At 39.8% G+C, this 24,316-nt stretch overlaps 1 protein-coding gene across 1 annotated transcript in view; it reads left to right on the top strand.

Annotated features, from left to right (window-relative positions):
• Nucleotides 1-24,316, top strand: part of GALNT1 (polypeptide N-acetylgalactosaminyltransferase 1) — a 670,235-nt gene that overhangs the window by 112,814 nt on the left and 533,105 nt on the right. The gene's annotated exons all lie outside the window — the stretch shown is intronic.

Raw genomic sequence — 24,316 nt, 5'->3', positions numbered from 1 at the left:
ATACGCAAAGCTCGCAACCCAACGTCAAGGGTCCCCAGTGCCTTGCGAGTCCCTAACCAGAACTTTTCGTTCCTAATTTAAAAACACAAACAGAAAAAATGGGACATAAAGATCATCAAAACCACAAAAAAGGCCATACTCACTAGGTAGGTGGGTGGGTGAAAACCCGTTCCCATCAGGACGCAGACGGGTCAAAGAATGCTGCAGAAGGAGTGTGCATTAAATAGTGATAGCCCCTCCCACTAGTCTTGAGGGGAGTGGCGGACTAAGTGCTCAAAGGTGTGCGATAAATGAGTGTCAGTGTAGTGCTAGGGTGTGAATGGATGGTAAAAAATAAATATGTATGTATGAAAGTGTCAGAACTGTGTAATAATGTAATAAAAATAAATAAATAAATAAATAAATGTGATGAATAGGGGTCAGTGCTGTGAATAGTACATGGGGTGTCAGTACTATGTGTAATACGTGGAGGGATAATGTGCTGGTCGTCAGGCATGGCGTATCTTGCCGAATAACAGCCTATTTGTAACGCCGCTAGTGTTAGCTAAAGCGGGCTGCTCTGCATTCCAAACCAAACGCCAGCACATCATGCCCTCCCAGCATATAAGACCCGGCTGCGTCCTGAAAAAAAGTGTAGTATACGTAGTAAGAAATATCCATGAAACATGGGGTATTAGTTGTTATTTTGGCCAAAATACGCAAAGCTCGCAACCCAACGTCAAGGGTCCCCAGTGCCTTGCGAGTCCCTAACCAGAACTTTTCGTTCCTAATTTAAAAACACAAACAGAAAAAATGGGACATAAAGATCATCAAAACCACAAAAAAGGCCATACTCACTAGGTAGGTGGGTGGGTGAAAACCCGTTCCCATCAGGACGCAGACGGGTCAAAGAATGCTGCAGAAGGAGTGTGCATTAAATAGTGATAGCCCCTCCCACTAGTCTTGAGGGGAGTGGCGGACTAAGTGCTCAAAGGTGTGCGATAAATGAGTGTCAGTGTAGTGCTAGGGTGTGAATGGATGGTAAAAAATAAATATGTATGTATGAAAGTGTCAGAACTGTGTAATAATGTAATAAAAATAAATAAATAAATAAATAAATGTGATGAATAGGGGTCAGTGCTGTGAATAGTACATGGGGTGTCAGTACTATGTGTAATACGTGGAGGGATAATGTGCTGGTCGTCAGGCATGCGACACCGGCCACACATCTATGAATTATTAATTTACCCCCTTATTATACCCTCTTATTATGCCCTGATGTACTCTGCCCAGCTTACATATGCGCCCACATTATAAACTGAAATACCAGCAAAACCCAAACAGAACTATTACCAAGCAAAATCTGCGCTCCAAAAGCCAAATGGCGCTCCCTCCCTTCTGAGCTCTGCCGTGGGTCCAAACAGCAGTTTAATACCACATATGGGGTAGTGCTGTAATCGTGAGAAATAGCTTTACAAGTTTTGGGGTGCTTTTTATTCTTTATTCCGTGTAAATATTACATTATTTTATATTTTTTCAGAAAAAAAGTAGATTTTCATTTTCACAGACATATTCCAATAGATATAGCAAAAGACCTGTCGGGTCAAGATGCTAACTATACCCCTAGATAAAATCCTTGAGGTGTGTAGTTTCCAAAACCACTTTTGGGGAGATTCCACTGTTTTGGCACCACAAGACCTCTTCAAACCTGACATGGTGCCTAAAATATATTCTAAAAAAAGGAGGCCCCAAAATCCACTAGGTGCTCCTTTGCTTCTGAGGCCGGTGCTTCAGTTCATTATCACACTAGAGCCCCATGTGGGATATTTCTTAAAAGTTGCAGAATCTGGGCAATAAATATTGAGTTGCATTTCTCTGGTAAAACCTTCTGTGTTACAGAAAAAAATTATTACAAATGAATTTCGGCAAAAAAATGAAATATGTAAATTTCACCTCTACTTTGCTTTAATTCCTGTGAAACGCCTAAACGGTTAATAAACTTTCTGAATGCTGTTTTGAATACTTTGAGGGGTGCAGTTTTTAAAATGGGGTGATTTATGTGGTCTATCTAGTACATAAGGCCCTCAAAGCCACTTCAGAACTGAACTGGTCCTTGACAAAATAGCCTTTTGAAATTTTCTTGAAAATGTGAGAAATTGCTGCTAAAGTTCTAAGCCTTGTAACGTCCTAGAAGAATAAAATATTCAAAAAACAATGCAAATATAAAGTAGACATATGGGGGATGTTAATTAGTAACAATTTTGTGTGGTATTACTATCTGTTTTACAAGTAGATTACATTTAAAATTAGAAAAATTATAATTTTTGCAAATTTTCTTTACATTTTGGTGTTTTTCACAAATAAGCTATGAATTTATTGACCACATTTTTCCACTAACATAAAGTACATATGTCACGAGAAAACAATCTCTGAATCGCTTGGATAGGCAAAAGCATTCCAGAGTTAAAACCACATAAAATGACACATGTCAGATTTGAAAAAATGTGGCCGGTCATTGAGGCATCTATGACCCTTAGTCCTGAAAGGGTTAACATCCCTTTCTCTTTCTATCCTTACCCTCTCTTTGCCATATTTTTTTGTAGTTCTTGACATGTTTGGATGTCATGCTGCTCAGAACTTTTTCAATATGTGAAACTTATGCTATATTGTATTATGTTGAAATTTCAATAAAAAAGTATTAATAAAAAAAAAAGTTATGGGTCTTAGAATATTGCGACACAATAGGTTACAGATTTTGTTCCAAAAGGGGATAAGATTGTGGAACCATTTATCAGTGTGACATTGGCCACATATCTATGCATTATTATTTATTTACCCCATTATTATACCACTTTATAATGCCCTGATATACAATGCCCAGCTTATATATTCCACCACATTATAAACTGAAATAGCAGTAAAACCCCAAACAGAACTACTACAAAGCAAAGTCTGCGCTCCAAAATCTAAATAGACCCCCTCCCTTCTGAGCCCTACAGTGTGTCCAAACAGCAGTTTACGTCCACATATATGGCATTCCCATACCCGGGCGAACCCGCTTAGCAGTTTATGAGGTATTTGTCATAGGTGGCACAATCTGGGAATAACATATGGTGCACTAAAATAGCAGATCAATAGTGAATTGCAATTCTGCACCATCCAAAAACATCTGTGGGGTCAAAATACTCTCTGCAGACCTTAATAAATGCTTAAGGGGTGTAGTTTCCAAACTAGGGTCACTTCATGGGAATTTGTTTTACTATTTGATCTCAAAGTGCTGCAATTGTGTGCCAATGCTGTGAAAATCACCAAAATAGGCCTCAAATGCGCATGGTGCTTTCACTCCTGAGTATAGTTTAAAAAAATTGGGTTACTTCTCCTGGGGTTTCCACTATGCTCAGAAACCTTAGGGGCTTTGCAAATGTGACATGGTTCCCAAACACCAATCCAGCAAAATCTGCGCTCCAAAAGCTAGATGTCGCTCCTTCCTTTCTTAGCCCTACAATGCGCTCGCTGCATCTTAGCGGTATGTAGCAAAGCGCCAGCCTGCCATGCGATGGCAAGGCTAGCGACTGCTATTATGGCTGCCATAACGGAAGCCGATTAGACCCCCTATCCGGAGGCGGAGCCTGATCGTTTTGCTGTCAGTGAACAACTATATAGGTAGTGCGATGTATTAGAACATCAAACAAACAGTTGGAGCTTCAAGTCCCCTAGTGGGACTAAAGAAATGTGTAAATAAAAAGTGTAAAAAAACAATTAAAAAACAAAAGTTGTAAAAAATACAATAAAAGTTTGAAGTAATAACATAAAACACTATTGCCCTTTTTCCCATAGCAAATCATTTATTATTGAAAAAAATAATAAAGCCATACATATTTGGTATCGCTGCGACCGTAACGACCTGAACTATAAAAATATTATGTTATTTATCCCGCACAGTGAATGCCGTAAAAAAAAAACTAAAAAATACTGCCATAATTGCTGTTTTTTTGATCACTTTGTCTTCCAAAAATTGAAATAAAAAGTGATCAAAAAGTCGCATGTATCCAAAAATGGTACCTATAAAAACTATAACTCGTCTCGCAATAAACAAGCCTTCACACAGCTCCGTGAATGGAAAAATGTAAAGTTATGGCTCTCACAACTTGGCGACAGAAAAAATACATTCTCTTTACAAAAGTAATTTTATTGTGCAAAAATTTGTAAAACATAAAAAGTGCCATAAATTAGGTATCACCGGAATTGGACCCGCAGAATAAAGTTAACATGTAATTTATGATGCGTGGTGAACCAATAAAAACTGCAGCTCGTCCCGCAAAAAACAGCCCTCATGCCACTACATCTATGAAAAAATAAAATTAGTTAAGGCTCCAATAAGTCAGGAAAGAAAAAATATGCAACTGTGCAAGACCAAGGGGAACATTTCTTCTGTTTCAAGTGGCGAATGATCAAGGCTCCTAAGATTAAGGAACCAGGAAGGGGAGGGACCAAACATATCTGCTGGAAGCGAGGGTGGCCGTATTATACCAGGACAACACTTCTTAGCAGAATTCCCCGAACTGCAAAGGTGGACCAAAAGGGGGATAACAAAGGACATTTATCAGCGCGACACCGGCCTGTGCAGAAAGGATAGCTCCACAGCATAACACACATCTATGGATTATTTTATAATTTTTTTTACCCTATTATTATACCACCTGACTATGCCTCGGATGTACTCTACCCCGTTTACAAATGCCCCCACATTATAAACGGAAACACCAGTAAAACTCCAAACAAAACTACTACCAAGCAAAATCTGCGCTCCAAAAGCCTCCCTTCAGAACCCTACAGCATGCCAAACAGCAGTTTACTTCCACATATATGGTGTCGCCATAACCGGGAGAACACTTTTAACAATTTTTGGGGTGTGTATCTACAAGTGGCACAAGCTGGGCACCACATATTTGCCACTGAAATGGCATATCAAGGGAAAAATTTTAATTTTTACTTTGCACCTACCGCAGCGCAATCATTCATGGAAAAGACCTGTGTGGTGAAGATGCTCACTACACCTCTTAATAAATGCCTTGAGGGTGCTTAATAAATGCCTTGAGGGTGCAGTTTCCAAAATAGGGTCACTTCGCAGGGGTTTCTTTCATTACTTCACATCAGAGCCCTGCAATTGTGAACCAAAACTTTGTAAATTGCCAAATTAGGCCTCAATTTCGCATGGTACTCTTTCACTCCTGAGCCTGGTCAAATGTTGTAGGGTGTTTCTAAAACCGGGAAACACATCATAATAAATAGAGGGCTGCCTTGTTATGGTGGCACAAGCTGGGCATCACATATTGGCATATCTATGGAAAAAATCCCATTTTCACTCTGCAACATTGAGTGCACAACAATATCTGCCAATCACCTGCGGGGTAAATATGCTCACTACACCCCTAGGTGAATACCTTGAGGGGTGTTGTTTCTATAATGGTGTCACTTCTGGGGGGGATCCACTGTTTTGGTCCCACAGGGACTTTGAAAATGCAACATAGCACCCAGAAACCAATCCAGCAAAATCTGTACTCCAAAAGCAAATGGTGCTCCTTCCTTTCTGAGCCCTACTCTGTGCCCAAACAGCAGTTTATGACCACATATGGGGTATTGCCATACTCGGGAGAAATTGCTTTACAAATATTGGGGGTTGTTTTTTCTTTTATTTGTTGAGAAAATGAAAAATTTTGAGCTAAAACTACGTCTTATTGAAGAAAAAGGATTTTTTTTTATTTTCACTGCCCAATTCTAATAAAATCTATGAAACCCCTGTAGGGTCAAAATGCTCACTACACCCCTAGATGAATTCTTCAAGGGATGTAGTTTTGTGAATGGAGTCACTTTTGGGGAGTTTCCAATGTACTGGTTCCTTAGGGGCTTTGCAAATGCGACATGGTTTCAAGAAACCAATCCAGCAAAATCTGTGCTCCAAAAGCTAAATGGCGCTCCTTCCCTTCCGATCCTTGCCGTGTGCCAAAACAGCAGTTTATGACCACATATGGGTATTGCCGTACTCCAGAGAAGTTGCTTTACAAATGTTGGGGTTCTTGTATTCCTTTATTTGTTGAGAAAATGAAAAATTTTGAGCTAAAGCTACGTCTTATTTTTTTTTTTTATCTTCACTGCCCAATAGATGAAACCCGTGTGGGGTCAAAATGCTCACTACACCCCTACATGGATTCTTCAAGGAGTGTAGTTTCCTAAATAGAGTCACTGTTTTGGCGTTTTCACTGTTTTGGTCCCTGGTTCACTGTTTTGGTCAAAACAGACTGTGTCCTTAAAGGGAATGTGTTGCCAGCAAAACATGTTTTGTTTTTTTTAGTTAAACAATTAGTGTGTAGGTGATTAAACATTGTTCTAATTTTTTTAATTTTTTTCACGAGTCAGGAAATATTATAAATTGGATTCAATTTATAATATTTCCCAGCACTGGTCACTAGATGGAGCAATTCCCAAAATTGCAGCATTGCATGTGGTAAAGCAACCACATTGCTGTATGCTGCAAAATTGGGAAAAAATCCCTCGCTCTAGTGAGCTCTCAGAATCCCCCCCTCCTTTATCCTGGCTAGTGCCGGGAGAAACGAGGGGTTTGAACGGTCTAACCTCCTACACTGTGTGTCGCCATTTTTTGAGCTAACACACAGTGTAGAAGGTTTACATACACTAGTAAACACACACTGAAACACGAACATACATAGAAATCACTTACCTGCTCCAGTCGCCGCCGCTCCCTCTGGTCCGGACGGCGCGCATTTCAAATTGGACTGTGTGGGAGCGGCCCATGCGCCGTTCCCACACACACGGCGTACACCATAGTGGATGGAACGGGCCCCGTTCGCAGTCCCTATGGGACTGGAGCTGCCGTATTCCATGTCTGTATGTGTCGTTAATCGACACATACAGAAATGGAAAAAAAAATGTCAGCCCCCATAGGGAAGAAAAAGTGTAAAAATAGAAAAAAGTAACACACAAACACACAAATAAATATAAACGTTTTTAATAAAACCCTAACATAAAACTGATATAAAAAATAATAATTTGGTGACACTGTTCCTTTAAGGGGTTAAGGCCCAAACTAGGCTAAGGGGTTAAGGCATATACAAGTGTTTAGGGAGGTTCTCCACATATTTTTTTAAAATTAGAATTTTTACTGATTAATATATTAATATGACAGTAAAGCTGGCCATACACGTAAGATAAAAGTCATCTGCAGTAGTTGATTTTTCTTTTTCATATTTTATGGCCAAAGGTTCAGGTCGGTAGAGGATGACTGGCTAACTCACTTTGTAGTGGACAGAGCAAAGGCGCTCAACACTGACATAGGCATTGGTCTGGCAATCACAGTCCTACTAGGCTGCAACTCGCTTGCTGTACTTGCTGACACATGTGGAGAGGCTCCTGCCCATACCCACCACTGCTCACACCACACTTGAACACACGGGGAGGCTCCTGGCCTTACCCGAAACACGCTGCAGGATCCACCAACTAAGGACCAATGTTGGTGCATGTTGTTGACTTGCACATCAGCTTGTCACACAGCACCAAAGCTTATCTCTCCAGCAGCTCTTGCAGCAGCTCTTTTACTCTATCCAAGTTCCTGTTCATCTACATGAACAATAAACAAGGATTGGCAGGAACAATCGTCAGGAAGCAGATTAGCCATTCTGCAAAGTCCTGCTACTGTTACAACGCCCACTTGGTCAAAAGTAAAAACACGCCGAGTTGGGCATTAAGAAACTAATTAGCATAAATCTAAAATTGCTCATAACTTGCTCAAAAATGATCGTTTTTCAAAATAAAAACTACTGTTGTTATCTACATTACAGCGCCGATCCGATTATGTAGGAGATAGGACACTTATAATCTGGTGACAGAGCCTCTTTAAAGGCACAATGCACAAACATACATAAAATATTCAGGCATATGTGCAAATTAGACATGAATACTAAATAGTCCCCCTTAAGAGTTGGGAATTCTCTCCCACTGTAAAGAATTTGCCAGACACAGGTTCTGTGTCGACGCCCGTGGGCAATCAGTCTGCACCTGCTCCTATGTCTGTGAGACTGACTCCATCTTCCACCACTCAGGATGGCAGGCTTAGGAGTGGGAGAGCCTATCACAGCCTGGCCAGACGGAGCTAGTTCCCGCTCACTGTCTATTTATACCTGCCTTTCCTGTTCCTCTTAGGCCTGTTATTCTTCTATGCTTGTTTCCTGGCTTGCTGCTGCTGCTTGTACTACTGATCCTCTGCTTGTTATTGACCTTGGCTTTCTGACCACTCTCCTGCTCAGCGTTTTGTACCTCGCTCACTCCTGGTTTGACTCGGCTCGTTCACCACTCTTGTTGCTCACGGTGTCTCCGTGGGCAGCTGCCCCATTTCCCTAGCTTCTGTGTACCCCTATCTGTTTTGTCTGTCTTGCACTTACTGAGCGTAGGGACCGTCGCCCAGTTGTACCCCGTCGCTTAGGACGGGTCGTTGCAAGTAGGCAGGGACTGAGTGGCGGGTAGATTAGGGCTCACCTGTCTGTCTCCCTACCTTGTCATTACACCCACAATCTTAGATCTATACTGGCCCTGTGCTGACAGTAGAGTAGGATATTTCGTTTGGTAGCAGGCTGTGCTATAAATCTGATTTTTCTAAAAATACATCTACAGTTATAAAGCTTCTTTACACTTTTGGGAATTATTCAATGACAAAAGGAAAATAATGTTATAAGTGTTGAAAAAGCTGTGCTTTTCTGAGGTTTATTGTTAACATGTCATACTTATTTTTTCAGCTTATCAAAGATTTGCTTTATTATCTTATACTTGCCTAATCAGAAGCAAAATTACCCTTTACTGCTGCAGACAGTTTTGGCCTTTCTGACAGAGCCCTATTTTTTTAATTTGTTAAATGCGTCACTTTATGTGGGAATAACTTTGGAATACTTTTTCTTATCCAAGCGATTCTGGGATTGTTTATTTTTGGCACATTATGCATTATGTTAGTGTTACATTTTGTTTGATACATTTTGTGTTTATTTGTGAAAAACACTAAAATGTATTAAACATTTTTTAAAAATTAGCATTTTTCCAAATTTTAACTTCTCTGCTTGCAAGACAGTTATACCACACAAAATATTTAATAACCATATGTCTACGTTATTTTGGTATCCTTTTTTAAATGTCCTTTTTTTTAGGACATTAGAAGGCTTTAAAGTTTAGCATAAATATTTGTGGTATTACTTGTGGTCCACCACCTGGACAAAGATAATTTTGAATGCGTTCTCGTAATATTGTAACAAGAAAAATAGATCCGGAGTGTATATAAAATATAACTTTTACTGAGTTTTGTTAAAACATTTGTAATATACGACATATACACATAAAAATTTTCATGTGCCAAAGTTGCATGCAGTTTTTCATGTATTTTTTATGATATGCATTTTCAACATGGTTTTTGAGACAGCAAAATAGTCCACCTATATAAGGTTTCTTAATCTGTATTGTTTAATTATTATTCTCTTCAAGAGGTGCTCCAACATATGTTTATTTTCTTTACTTTGCATGAAAGACATATAGGGATGATATAAAGATTTTTAGGGCAGTTGCCCTCCTACCCCTTTTTCGATGTCAATAGTCCTTTAACAGTTGTCTCCAATGCCAGGATAGTGGTGAACCTCTTACAGTCTGGGAAGTCAGTAACAACGCCCGTTCCTAGCGTCTGACGTCAGACGCTAGGAACGGGCGTTGTTACTGACTTCCCAGACGGGAAGCTTGATCTTTTGCCATTGCAAGCATGCTTTTATCAGAAAGCACTTTTCTCGGGTAGACAGCTACACTAATCTCTAAGCAGCCTCCTATGAACCTGGATAAAGCTGCACTTTTGACCTATCTCCCCTGAGGAATCGTTTGGTCAGGAAGAAACGCGTTGGGAGAATACCTATTTGTCATTCACTACCTATTAAGAGGTTCACCACTATCCTGGCATTGGAGACAACTGTTAAAGGACTATTGACATTCAATTGAGGATATATCACTGCTTGGGAAGTATTCCTCAAACTAGCGAAAAACAAGACATCCAGGTCCTGTGAAGAATTTAAGATAGGGAAGGTCACCTGTCCTTCAATAAGGTAGTGGTTACTCGCTCCGAGAAACAACTAGATCTCATGGCTATGGCTTGAGAAAGCATTGTGCCAAACGTAGTGACTCGAAGGGTTAGGAGGAGACTGAACCAATAGAGTAGGTTGTCGCAGAAAAGTAGACATCAGGACAAATCGTTCGAAAAGGACAATGGGAAAGACCACATTCTTTGTGGTGTGACTGGTGCCACGAGGATGATCTATGTCCTTAGCCGCAATCTGCCTGAAAATCCTTGGGAGAAGAGGCAGGAGAGGAAAAATTTACATCCAAGACGTCTTCTGCTGAAGAAGAAGAATACTGTTTAGTGGACCAACACTGGAATTGGGACCACAAATAGAGCTGATAACCCGTCTCTCAACCCACAATAGGAACACATTCACAGTCTTGAGATTATTTTTATTATACTTAAAGGCTATAGATACCTTTGCACTGAAATTTTTTATTAATAGTCATTTGCTGCATAATATGCAAAGGTAAGCAACTTTATAAATAAACTTTATTAAAAATTGTCTACCATTTTGCTGCTGAAGAGTCTGTGCAACTCATGTACATAGCAAGATGTGCTGCTGTTTCTGACATAGATCTGACAGTACACTGCTTCTGGCTGTGTTGGCTCTTTATGCTCTCTCCCTCCCTTCTCTTATTGTTAAAGGGAATGTGTTACCAGCAAAACATGTATTTTTTTTATTAGTTAAACATTTAGTGTGTAGGTGATTAAACATTGTTCAAATTTTTTTTATTTTTTTCACGAGTCAGGAAATATTATAAATTAGATTCTAATTTATAATATTTCCCAGTGCTGGTCACTAGATGGAGCTATTCCCAAAATTGCAGCATTGCATGTGGTAAAGCAACCACATTGCTTTTTGCTGCAAAATTTGGAAAAAAGCACTCGCTCTAGTGAGCTCTGAGAATCCCCCCCTCCTTTATCCTGGCTAGTGCCGGGATAAACGAGGGGATTGAACGGTCTAACCTCCTACACTGTGTGTCGCCATTTTTTGAGCTAACACACAGTGTATTAGGTTTACATACAGTAGTAAACACACACAAACACGAACATACATAGAAATCTCTTACCTGCTCCTGCCGCCGCGGCTCCCTCCGGCCCGTCCGCTCCGTCTGCTACCGCTGGTCCAAGTGCACAAGTCCGGAAGCCGCGACCGGAAGTAGTAATCTTACAGTCCGGCTGCGACTTCCGGTCCACAGGAAAATGGCGCCGGACGGCGCGCATTTCAAATTGGACTGTGTGGGAGCGGCGCATGCGCCGTTCCCACACAGACGGCGTACACAGAAGTGGATGGGACGGGACCCGTTCGCAGTCCCTATGGGACTGTGGCTGCCGTATTCTATGTCTGTATGTGTCGTTAATTGACACATACAGAAATGGAAAAAAAAAATGGCAGCCCCCATAGGGAAGAAAAAGTGTAAAAATAAGAAAAAGTAACACACAAACACACAAATTAATCCAAACGTTTTTAATAAAGCACTAACATCTTTAACATATTAAAAAAAAAATTGTGATGACACTGTTCCTTTAAAGATAGCACCACAAAGTAGAAGAAGGGTGTACATGGCAGATCAGATTGTATAGAGGGAGGAAATAATCCAAGTCTTCGGTGAGGGTAGATCACACAGACTGAACTGTATCAGATTGTAGATAAGGAGGAAAGCACACACAGCAGTCTGTAGGGGGAGGGGTGGAGATCATCCAGGCTGTGTAGCATCCGCAGCAGACTCTGCAGGGGGAGAAAGGAGGGTACTGATCACACACAAACCTCGGCATCTGTCAGCACAAGGGAGAAGAGATTCCTCATGGGCTATAGAAGAATAAATCAGTTCAGGGATGAAGCTGTGTCTATATATGAGACTTAGTGAAGGCATCAGTATCATGAACTCACAGAACACACGTCTTGCATGTTTTATGAACATGCCGACATGAGAAAAGTCTGAAACTAAGAGGAAGTTGCAAACTGCATAGCAGATGGTCTAAAATGAATGATGGAATGAAGATTACTGCCTGAAACTTAGTGCAATTTTTTTAAACTCCAGGTAACCACTGACATATGTAAAAATATTTTTTCCATGTTAAAGGTGATCATAGCCTATAAGATGTTCTGCTCCATTACTCAAGGATTAGCATTTAGAACAGTAAAAAAAATAATAATTCTGGTGCCATTTTCTTGCCTTTTTTTTTTTTTTTTTTTTAAAGAACTATACTATTTAAACCTTCATAAAAGCAGTAGATGCTGTGTATTCTGGGTCATTGTTCCCCCATATAAATCAGCTGTTTGAGGAGTCTACTTTTAAAAATACATCGTCATTATTCTAACAATTGAAAAGTATACTTGAAAAAAGACTACCATTACTACTTTTGAGATAACTCTCTCAGAAAGAATGAATGAATTGATGTCTCCATAATTTATGGAAAAGAAAAGTACTTTAGAATTGTAATGATATTTGAAGCTTCTTAAATTCAGTAGGATCATGCTTTTAAAACATATTTTCATTTAATTAAGTTATTGTTCAGTTATACAATAGTCAAATAATCCTGAGTGGGAGATAGAGATGGCTCTTTTGCCTAATTATATGAATTAATTCTAATAGGTTTCATAATAGATTGGAAAATAAGATTTTTCTCCTTTATATTTTTATTTTTGTAGAGGATAACTTGGCTACCCCTTAATTTAAGTAAATGAAAGACCTCAATAAAATGAGCGAGTCATTGAATGAAATTATTATTTAAAGACAATTCCAATAATTTCTGAAATCCACACTGTAACACAAGTTGGTGCAAATCATGTAGTGTGTTACCGGGCTATCAGACATTCATTGGTGTTGTGAGTTCCATCCATTCTCTCTGAAAGAGAACCTGTCGGCTCTCCTGATATGTCTGTTTTAGTAAATACTTGCATTACCTACAAATAACAATTCTGGAGGAACTTTTCTTAAAACTCTGCATTTTGTAATTAATTTGTTATTCCTCCTGTTACGGACATGTATCGGAAAGTAGACTCACGTAGCCGCAAGGCCGTAGCGCTGGCTAGACATGTGAGTCTAAGGGATCCCTTTGGTCTGCACCCTTTACCCAGGCAAGAAGGTATGGAATTTGTTACAGGAGAATCTCCAGGTTGCGGTCCATAGAATAGTCACAAATTGGTGGTGGGAGCCCTGCAGGGGCAGTGATATAGTCAGGATCAGGGGATCAATATTAATGTGTCAGGCCAGAGGATAACCCAAGAGTCTAGTCAGGAGCAGCCAGGATTCAAGTCCCGAAGTAGGACAACAGGTGAAAGGTAGACAATAAAGAACGGCAGGGCAGGTGTGTAGTCAGGAACAAGCCGAAGTCAAGATGAGATGAGGTAGAAATAGCAATAGCAAATAATCAGGAACAGAGCCAGGAAGGTTTGTACCTTAATCACTAGGCGGTGTGCTGCAGCTGGGTTCTACTTCAGAAAGGACGCCTGGGCCCGGCTTTATCTTTGTACGCCGATTACCTCAACAACTCACCATCGCTATATTGAGACAGAAGAAAAGCCACGGTCCTTTCAATCGGCCCAAAGACATCGCAGTAACAGCAGAGGCGTCAGCTTGCCTATCAACTGGACATGGATGTTGTCAAGGGTCGCGGCTGCCAGCGGTGGCTGGCCCCAGGAGCGGTAAAACCTCCTGGAAATGTATAAATCTATTTATAATTGGATATTATCATTCCACTTGTTAATGGGGTTATCCTTGCAAACTGACACTGTCCAAAATGTGCTAACAGTGTCAGAATGTAAAGAAATTAGTAACACCAATTTGTCAATTTATTCACACAGTTTCAGGAGGAACGGCACCACACAAAGGTTTAAGAAAGATGCTCCAGAAATGTTAACTAGGGGGAATTCAAGTATGTACAAAAAAAAAAGACATGTTAGAGAAGACCCGACCTCTGAAGGGAAAGTAAATCTAAGTAACCTAGGTGGAAAGCCTATTCAGACTGGATGTTTGACTCCGAGCCTAATTTATGGCATTGAAGACACTACAAAACCCATTATTGCAGTATTTAAAGAGCTCCCACATCAGCGGCCAGGATCAGTCAATAGCGACTATTGGGTCTCTTTTGCTTTAATGTTTGTATCTGTATATATTTGTATCTATATAATGTTGCTATTCTCTTTTACTTGTGGACTTTCTGTTAGAGCTATCATGTCAGTTATGTTGTATAATTTGTATAGAATTTGTTAACGGGATATATTTTATATACGCTGTGGGCAGAGGTTCATTTCATGAACAGCCAAGGTCCAAATACTTCCTTAATGTGAAAATCCTATTTTTTCTGCAATAAATGTAGATTGTAATTGACTGAGAATTCACATTGCAACACAAATGCATTTTTGCTGTGAATAAATGCACCTAAAAACGCATTTGAACCACAACTTGAATTCTCAAACTTACACATATTCGGTTAGGGGTCAAATCCATATCCGTATGACCTCAATGGTAGTATTATAGGGTTATATATAAATCTGACCACTAGCAGTGGCTGCAGGCTTCCAAGATTAAAATGCAAGTTTCTAGAAGAACAAAGGATTGGTGCTAAATAACAAACAAATAGATCACCAACCCCTGATTAACTATATTGAGAGGTCTGCATCAACCCCTTCCGGCACCGCACATTTATGGCATGGCCAGGAAGTAATATCCTCCATCCAATATTCCACTACAATGGCCAACGACTAAGAATGATCCTCCCCCACTCCATTGGCGCTCCCATGATGTTCTTGTGGGGTGCCAATCGGTTGCCATAGTAGATGAAGTCCTCAGAAATAATAGACTGCCACATGATAATCACATGTTCAAATCCCCTAGTGAGATTTTAAAAAAAGTATTTAACCCCCTTAATGTCCGCCGATAGGACTTTTCACGGCTGTCATTAGTGGGGGTTATTCTGAATCACGGCGCTGCATCAGAATAAATAAACAGAGCAGGGAGCCGTTAAATCTCCCTGCTCTCAGCTGCCAGATGTAGGGGGCATCCCTGCTCGAACGTGTGAGATCGATATTAGTATCGAACTCACCCGTTTAACCCCTCAGATAGCGAGCGCCGCATCTGAGTGGTTTTGGAGAGAGGGAGGGAGTTCCCTCTCATCCCACTGATACCTGGGGAGTGTCTGTGTCTCGCCGAGTGTCTGTGTCTCCGATGGCAGCCGGGGGCCTAATAAAGGCCCCCAGGTCTGCCTGTAGTGAATGCCTGCTAGGCTATGCCAGAGGCATAGCCTAGTAGATGCCTGTCCGTTTTACACGGACAGGAATAATACACTGCAATGCAAAAGTATTGCAGTGTAATATGTGATCATCCGATTGCTTTTATAATAAAGTCCCCTAGTGGGACTAGTAAAAAAAGAGTTTAATAAAAACTTAATAAAAAAAAGTTAAAAACCCACTTTTTCCCCTTACAAAATACTTTACTATTAAAAAAAACCAAAATAAAGCAAAAAAGTTACACAGATTTTGTATCGTCGCGTCCCTAACAACCCCGACTATAAAGCTATTACATTATTTAACCCGCACGGTGAACGCCGTAAAAAATAAAATAAAAAACAATGGAAAAATTGCTGTTTTCTGTGAATCCTGACTTAAAAAAAATTTGATAAAAAGTGATCAAAAAGTCGCATCTACTCCAAAATGGTACAAATAAAAACTACAAGTTGTCCCGCAAAAAAAAGCCCTCATACAACTGCATCGGCGAAAAAAATCAAGACCTTATACAGCTATGTCGACGCAAAAATAAAAAAATGTATAGCTCTTCAAACGATTGAAAATCTTAAAAAATGGCTTGGTCATTAGGGCCCAGAATGCAAGCAGGGGGAAGAGGTTACAAAGAAAACGATAAATATTTGGTATCGCCACAACCATTACAACCTATCAAATGAAGTTAACATGTTATATATACTGCCCTGTTATGGGTGCAAAACAGTCCCTCAAAACAATAAAATAATTGCTGTTCTTTTCCACGCCAGAAAATCAATGAACCAATTTTTTTTTTCTATATAAAATTCTACACATGAAAAACGATACAAATTTGGTATTTGCTTAATCATAATAATATTAACGTTAATGTTATTTATACCGCATGGTGAACAGAGTGAAAAGAAAATCCCCAAACCCTTAACACCCAGAACAGGCCGTACCCTTAAAGGGAATGTGTTGCCAGCAAAACAAGTTTTTTTTTTTTTAGTTAAACAATTAGTGTGTAGGTGATTAAACATTGTTCTAATTTTTTTAATTTTTTTCACAAGTCAGGAAATATTATAAATTGGATTCAATTTATAATATTTCCCAGCACTGGTCACTAGATGGAGCAATTCCCAAAATTGCAGCATTGCATGTGGTAAAGCAACCACATTGCTTTATGCTGCAAAATTGGGAAAAAATCCCTCGCTCTAGTGAGCTCTCAGAATCCCCCCCTCCTTTATCCTGGCTAGTGCCGGGAGAAACGAGGGGTTTGAACGGTCTAACCTCCTACACTGTGTGTCACTATTTTTTGAGCTAACACACAGTGTAGAAGGTTTACATACACTAGTAAAACACACTGAAACACGAACATACATAGAAATCACTTACCTGCTCCAGTCGCCGCCGCTCCCTCCGGTCCGTCCGCTCCGTCTGCTGCCGCTGCTCCATTTGCACAAGTCCGGAAGCCGCGACCGGTAGTAGTAATCTTACTGCCCGGCCGCGACTTCCGGTCCACAGGAAAATGGCGCCGGACGGCGCGCATTTCAAATTGGACTGTGTGGGAGTGGCGCATGCGCCGTTCCCACACACACGGCGTACATCATAGTGGATGGAACGGGCTCCGTTCGCAGTCCCTATGGGACTGGAGCTGCCGTATTCCATGTCTGTATGTGTCGTTAATCGACACATACAGAAATGGAAAAAAAAATGGCAGCCCCCATAGGGAAGAAAAAGTGTAAAAATAGAAAAAAGTAACACACAAACACACAAATAAATCTAAACGTTTTTAATAAAACTCTAACATAAAACTGATATAAAAAAATAAAATTTGGTGACACTGTTCCTTTAAGTGGCTAAAAAAACAACTAAACCTTAACATTTTTAACTGGAAAAAAAACCTTACATTTTTAACTTATTAGTTTCAGTGACACCTATTAAAAGTATAGTCCTATATTGAAACCTGCATCTGCCAGGATGTAAATGTACTACTCACAACTCATACATGTTGGTAAAAGTGGAGCAGCGGCTTCGTAAATATGGCTTTTATCCATAATGTGTTTACTCCAAAAAAACGGCGTTAATACATTGATAACTCTACCCCATTGGGTGCCACCATGCTTCCGTGGGCATCTCAAAATAATTAGCGGTGCAATGTGAATCAGTCATTTAGAAATGACAGTGGATGCAGTTTATTAAAAGAACCTAAGCAACATCTTTCTTTCACAACAATATATCAAAACATAGAACAATTAATTATTGCCATGCCAGGGGATGTAATAATGCCTTTCATGTTCTCTCATAAATCTGATACTGGGTGCAATGCAAATTTTAAATGGATTTAGACTTACTGCAAACTTTAATACATGAAAAATGTCTCAGAATCTCTATCTCCAAATGATAATTCACTTTGCTCGGCCTACAACGGCAGTTCAAGGAAACATTCAAGGACTTCAAAGGATCATTTATCTCAAATAAAAGGGCCTTGCGAATGCACAAGAAGCAATAGACAGGTCTTCAGTAACCTCAAACATAAAGCCTTTCCATAGACTAAGGCACATTTATTGTGTCAGATGAAAACAATCATAGTGTTTATAAGGCCCAGGGATTTCTGGACTATTGGGTTTTATTGAAGGAGCACAGTACTCACACAGCACAGAATATTTGTAGATCTATATAGGCATAGATGTGCTAATATGAGTAATATTACAAGGGAGCTGGGTTAAACTAAGCGTAGGCAAGAGCTATCGATCCCATGTGATGCGTAAGATCACTGCAGTTCTAAATGAAATAAATCATTGGAGTCAAACACAGCAATGTATCAAATTTAGTTTATACCTTCCAACTAAAATGTGTTTATTTGGCAAATTGATGGTGTATTTTTTAAGCACCTTTTCTTATCTTCCTAGAAGATATGTATTATATTTCTCTCTAAGGCCTCTTTCAGACGAGCGTACTTGTGAACGTCTGTAAGGGTATGTTCACACGACTTATTTGCCAAGAAATCGGAAGCAGAAAGCCTCCAAACATCTGCCCATTGATTTCAATGGGAAAAACGGCTTTCTGTTCCGACCGGCCGGTTTTTAAAAAAAACGACCTCGTAAAAAAACGGCCGCGAAAAAGAAGTGCATATCACTTCTTGAGTCGTTTTTGGAGCCGTTTTTCATTGACTCCATAGAAAAACAGCTCCAAAAACGGCCATAAAAAATGCCGCGAAAAACGCGAGTTGCTAAAAAAAAACGGCTGAAAATCAGGAGCTGTTGTGCCTTGAAAACAGCTCCGTATTTTCAGACATTTTTTAGTAAGCGTGTGAACATACCCTAAGGCCTCTTTCACACGACTGTATTTAGGTCAGTAATTTGCATCAGTATTTGCAAGATAAAACCAGGAGTGAAACCTGCACAAAGAAAAAGTACAATTGAAAGTTATGCAACCCTTCCGTGTTTTGTAACCACTCCTGGTTTTCGCTCACAAATATTGATTCAAAATACAGACAAAAATACTGCCGTGTTAAAGTGGCCTAATACAGATCCATAACTCGGACGTATCAAGGATGATATTGCATCAGTATGTCATCAGTATTTTATCAGTATTGCATCAGTATTACAGATTCAGAATACTGATGGGCTGTCTTCTAGGGAGATAATTAAATTACATAAGACAGCCCCTTTGAATAACGGATGCAATACTGATTACATGCGGACCAAATACTGATGCATTTGTATTTTAATCAGTTTCCATAGCCTTTGATTTGCGTGAGAGAGAGAGAGAGATTTTATTACCACTACAATCTCCACAGTAGTGGATGGCAAATAGTAGAGAGCCAGGTGGAAGGGCGGCGAAACAAGAGGTGCAGGGGAGAGAGGAGGATTCCGCGATTTGTAGTCTTTCAAGGTCTGCTTAGTCCTGGTGACTGGGTTTACATATGGGATTTGCATCGTCAGTATTGGCCACTGGTGGTGCTTTCCCCTCCGTGGTTTCAGTCACCACACTCATTTTTGGGTGTACATATATTTATATGCACATGTATATTGTTATATTGTTAAATTATAATCGATAATATTGTTAGTTTTTTTAATGGAAAAACTATGTATGTATTGATATGGGATCTGCTTGATACTGAATATCCGAATGATATCATTTGCATAAAAAATGTTGGCAAGCTTTTTTTGGTTGCCATGGTTACTGCTCTTTGGACCATGTGTGCTGTATTATATATTGTATGTCATGGGTAAATGGTTTGGGCAAGTTGACCGATGTTTTTTTTCTCACCTGTATGGGTTAGACAGGCTGTTTTTCATACATAAAAATCCAAACCAATGTTGTGGCGGGTACGCATGCGTGTCACATGATCTCTCCACCGTCTGACCGGAAGGTCTGACGCTGGTTAGGGGCGTGGCACGTTATGTGCCATTGGACATCACTACATTGGGTTCAGTATTTAAACCTGGTATGTGACTAGTAGAGTCTCTTCCTGATGAAGGTAGCGAAACGCGCGTCAATGTATCTCATAAGGTGTAGGATATTCTCCATCTGCCATCATGTCTACAACAGGTAATTGAATTCCAGTTGATTTTCTTTACTCTTTTTGGACTTCTTGTTATAATTAATAAGCTTTATTAGATTCCTGTGGTTCACCTAGGAGATCAGATTCTAGATACCTGACCCTTGGTGGGTTTATTATGTTATATGTGAGGATGTTTTATACAACATCTACATAGATTGTAAGCTCTTGCGAGCAGGGTCCTCACTCCTCTGGTTTGAATTGTAAAGAAACTTGGAGTAATGATAAACAATCACTGTGTCTGTATTCACTGTCTCTATATGATTTATGAAATAACAACCTGTCTCTAGGGGATGTTGTCACGTTGTTAATAAAGTTACATTAAAAGCTACACACACACACACACACACACACACACACACAAACACACACAGAGGAGACAGTGAGAATGTAAGAGCTGCTCCTCACAGACACTGACAGACATGATGAGATGCTGCTGTAAGTAGAAATACTTTATAACTTCTGCTTCTCAATAAACTCCTATTTACCTGGTAGATACCTGGACAGTGTTACCTGAATGCCAGGGGTCACATGACTGTCCACTCAGTTATCCTATGGGTGCTTTTTTATGGACAAATCTATGGGCTATACCATTTTTTTTATTTTTAGACGGAGACAACTGCACTAATATAAGAAAGATATGTGAGCAGAATCTTAAATACATGTATATTAGAAATCTTTATGATTTCCTACTCTATAAATAAATGAATAGAAAAAATAAAAAGTGGACAACCTCTTTTAATATTCAACTTTTTCACACTGGTTTTACATAGATCAATGCTAAAAGATGTTTTTTTTTTGTTTTTTTTTATATCGCCAGATAACCCCTTTAACCCTATAATGGGTATTTTTAGATGCAGTACTTTCACACTATATGTTGACTCACTGCATTGATTTCAATTGACAAATGCAAACATACAGTACTATATATAAACTGAATTATGTAAGCTATCCAGCATGGTGATTCACTTAGATAATTAACAAATAAGAATAATGGTACTTAATAATTATCTCAAGAGCACTAAGCTGCTGAGTAGTGGACAGTGAAGTGATGCTTCTGAGATGTTAGCACCTGCTACGACATCCACATCTATATCTCAACGGCTTGTCATCTGCATATAATTTTTTTACATTGTGCCTGATTTCCAGTATATTTGCTCCTATGTATACATACTACTGTATATGGTTTAACCATGTTTTTAAAAATGTTGCCCTGTGAATTTTTTTTTTTTTTACATTTATAAGTCGTTACGTTTTAGAAGTAATTTAGGTGGGGGTCCAAACGAGGGGCCCATTAGCTTAAAAAAAAAAGGGCTAAGATATTTCCCATAATGCAAATAGTTTTGCATTAGAAAAATCATTCCTCGTGCCTTAAAAAAGCATTTAGCGACCCTCTTTAATGTGATATTTGTAATTTATTTTCAATATTTATTACTATATTTTACTTTTTCCATCAACTAACCCATTTTGTCTACTCTGATCATTGTTCATATATTTGCCCTGCAAAATAGATTTTTATTTTAATAAATAGTTAACTCTAAGATACTCTATTATGTTATACTGGGACAGCCTTAAAATATCCGGTGAGCACATAACCCCAGAAGCTTGATTTCTGGTAAATAAGGATAAAACAGCAAGGTTTATTTTTGAGAGTACGTATAAGGCCCTGTTCACACTGAGTTTTTTTACGAGTTTTTTGGCTCGGAAACCGCTCCGCAAAACTCGTCAAAAAACGGCCAGAAAATGCCTCCCATTGATTTCAATGGGAGTTGGACGAGTTTTTTTACCGCGAGCAAAAAAAACGCGTCGCGGTAAAAAGAAGCAACATGACCCATCCCGAGGCGAGTGTTTTGAAGAGTTTTTGTCAAACCACTGTGCAAAAAACGTCTTGAGCAGTTTTTGCAGGAGGAATTTTCCTCCTGCAAAAAAACTCAGTGTGAACACAGCCTATAGTAGTATCTCTGCATTTGTTGCAGGAACTACATTAAAACACTGCATTTCCAGCACTGGTCTGTACTTGTACCAGTTTATTTGCTTTTATTTAGGCATCATTCACATGTCTAGTATTCAGGTCACACAAATCCCAAATGCAGCACCCATAGAATTAATATAAGTCATGGCATACGGCATTACAAAGAATTTCCCCATACAAGAGCACTAAATGTACAGTGGGGTTCATTGCTAGAAAACACCAGAAGACATTGGGGGGAATTTATTAAGACTGGCATTTCATATGCTAGTCTTAATAGGAAACAAGCTGGAGTAAGCTCCGTATGCCTCTTAATAAATGTGTTGCATCTTCGTTTGTCCATGCACCACTGAGTAAATCTACACCAGACAGGAGCAAGCGTAGATTTCTGCTATAATTTACACCATTTTCTGGCATGAATTATAGTAAATGTTTGGCCATGCCCCATTCTGCTAAGCTCCAGACACTTTTTAAAGGGGGACGAGAACAGCATAAATGGCCCAAAAGTTTAAATTTCTGAGCCATTTGCGACTTTGCGACATCAAAGCAAGAAAAAGCTTTTTGTGTGTTGGAATTCGCTGACAGGCTTGTTTTCAGCAATGAGGCTACCTTTCAGCTCAGTGGGAACATCAATCACCACAACATTAGAATTTGGGGCTCAAAAACCATGTGATCTTATTGAGCACATGTGTGACTCACCCAAAGTAAACGTGTTCTGTGCAACTAGCAGGCACAAAGTCTACGGTCCCTTCTTTTTTTGCAGGGGATACTGTCATTGGCCATGACTACCTGGACATGTTAAAGAAATGGCTTATGCCACAGATAGACGACGATCTGTAAGACGTAGTCTATCAGCAGGATGGGGCACCTCCACATTTCCATTTGGAAGTTCGCAAATACCTGAATGAAACTCTACTGGAAAGTTGGATCGGCCGAGCCGGAAACAATTATTCACCAATGTTGTACTGGCCTCCACGATCGCCAGATCAAACACCCTGCAACTTCTTTCTGCGGGCTACATCAAGGACTCTGCCCCTCCAGCCACAGGTTCTGAAAGACGTGAGAGAAGGCATCATTGGAACAGTGGAGTCTATATCCGAAGATATGCTGGCACGCGTCTGGACAGAACTGGACTACTGCCTAGACATCTGCTGTGTCACTAATGGAAATCACTTTGAACAATTGTAGCGTATAGATAAAACTTGGATAGATAGTGTGTCTTTTCATGTTGCTAAATTTGGGTTATGTTCTCTCGGTTATTAATACCAAGGCTATAATTTTGCACCATCCTTTTTGAATCACCCCGTATTTACTCGGCAATGAACAGAACAGGGAACTCTTTACAGCGCATGCTGGTCCGCCACATCTGTGCACAGCTGATGGATATATGCCTCGAAAACAATAAATAATGAGAAGGATGGCAATACAGGTTTGTGCCTACTTATCTAGTCATACAGGCATTTGCCAAAATAATTCATTAAATGTTCTTATACCCAGGAGGAATGTATATAACTATGATGAGAGTATTCTTCTAAGTATATTTTTACCATTATTTACTATTGTAGTTGAGCAAGGAGGGAATTCACTATATCCAAAACCAGTACAAAGGGAATCTTTGGTTCATTATTATATAATGTCCCATTATAATATCCCAGTGCTATCTCTGGCAACCTGAAAGGCAGGTGGTCAGAGATAGCAAAACAAATCTTAAAAAATTCTTTAAGTATATATATGCAAAAAGAAAAACCAGGGTCAGAACATGTAGGACCCCTAAATGGGGGTAATTGGGAGTTGGTCACAGGGGATCAAGAGAAGGCAGAGTTACTAAATGGGTACTTTAGCTCTGTATATACAACAGAAGAAAGAGCAGCTTATGTAGCCGGTGCCAGTGCTGTTAATACATCAATTAATACACTGATAATGGTCCAAGCTAAGTTAAATCAAATAAATGCGAACAAGGGTTCGGGACCAAATGGGTTACACTCAAGAGTTCTTAAAGTACTTAGTTTAGTTATTCCTGTCCCTGTAACGTCTATGGCCACGGACCGTAGTTCTGACTTACCCCTCAACGGTCGTGGCCATGGACCTGTGTTTTCTCTGCTGCGTCGTCCCCCCAGTGAGGCACCAGCACTCACTTCCTGGTATCGAGACTGTCTCCCGGAGTGCACGGTCTTAAAGGGCCAGTGCGCGCATAATTGCAGGAAGTCTGGAATCAAGCACAGAATGTTACTGGACTATAAAAGGGGCTCTGCCCTCTTGTTCTTTGCCTGATCGTTGTTCATTACCCAAAGTTTGTCATGTTAATGGTCTCCTAGTGTCTTCCAGTTTCCAAGTGTTCCCTGTTCCTGTATCCTGTTTCCCGTGCTATCCAGATCTAGTACCGTTCTGAGCTGTTGTGTTGTGCTGCATCCCACGCCTGTTCTGCTACACCACACCTGATGT

The sequence above is a fragment of the Rhinoderma darwinii genome, chromosome 5, assembly GCF_050947455.1.
Source record: "Rhinoderma darwinii isolate aRhiDar2 chromosome 5, aRhiDar2.hap1, whole genome shotgun sequence".
NCBI lineage: Eukaryota > Metazoa > Chordata > Amphibia > Anura > Rhinodermatidae > Rhinoderma > Rhinoderma darwinii.
Note: the sequence above shows the minus strand (reverse complement) of the source record. Positions and strands in the feature narration are given on the sequence as shown.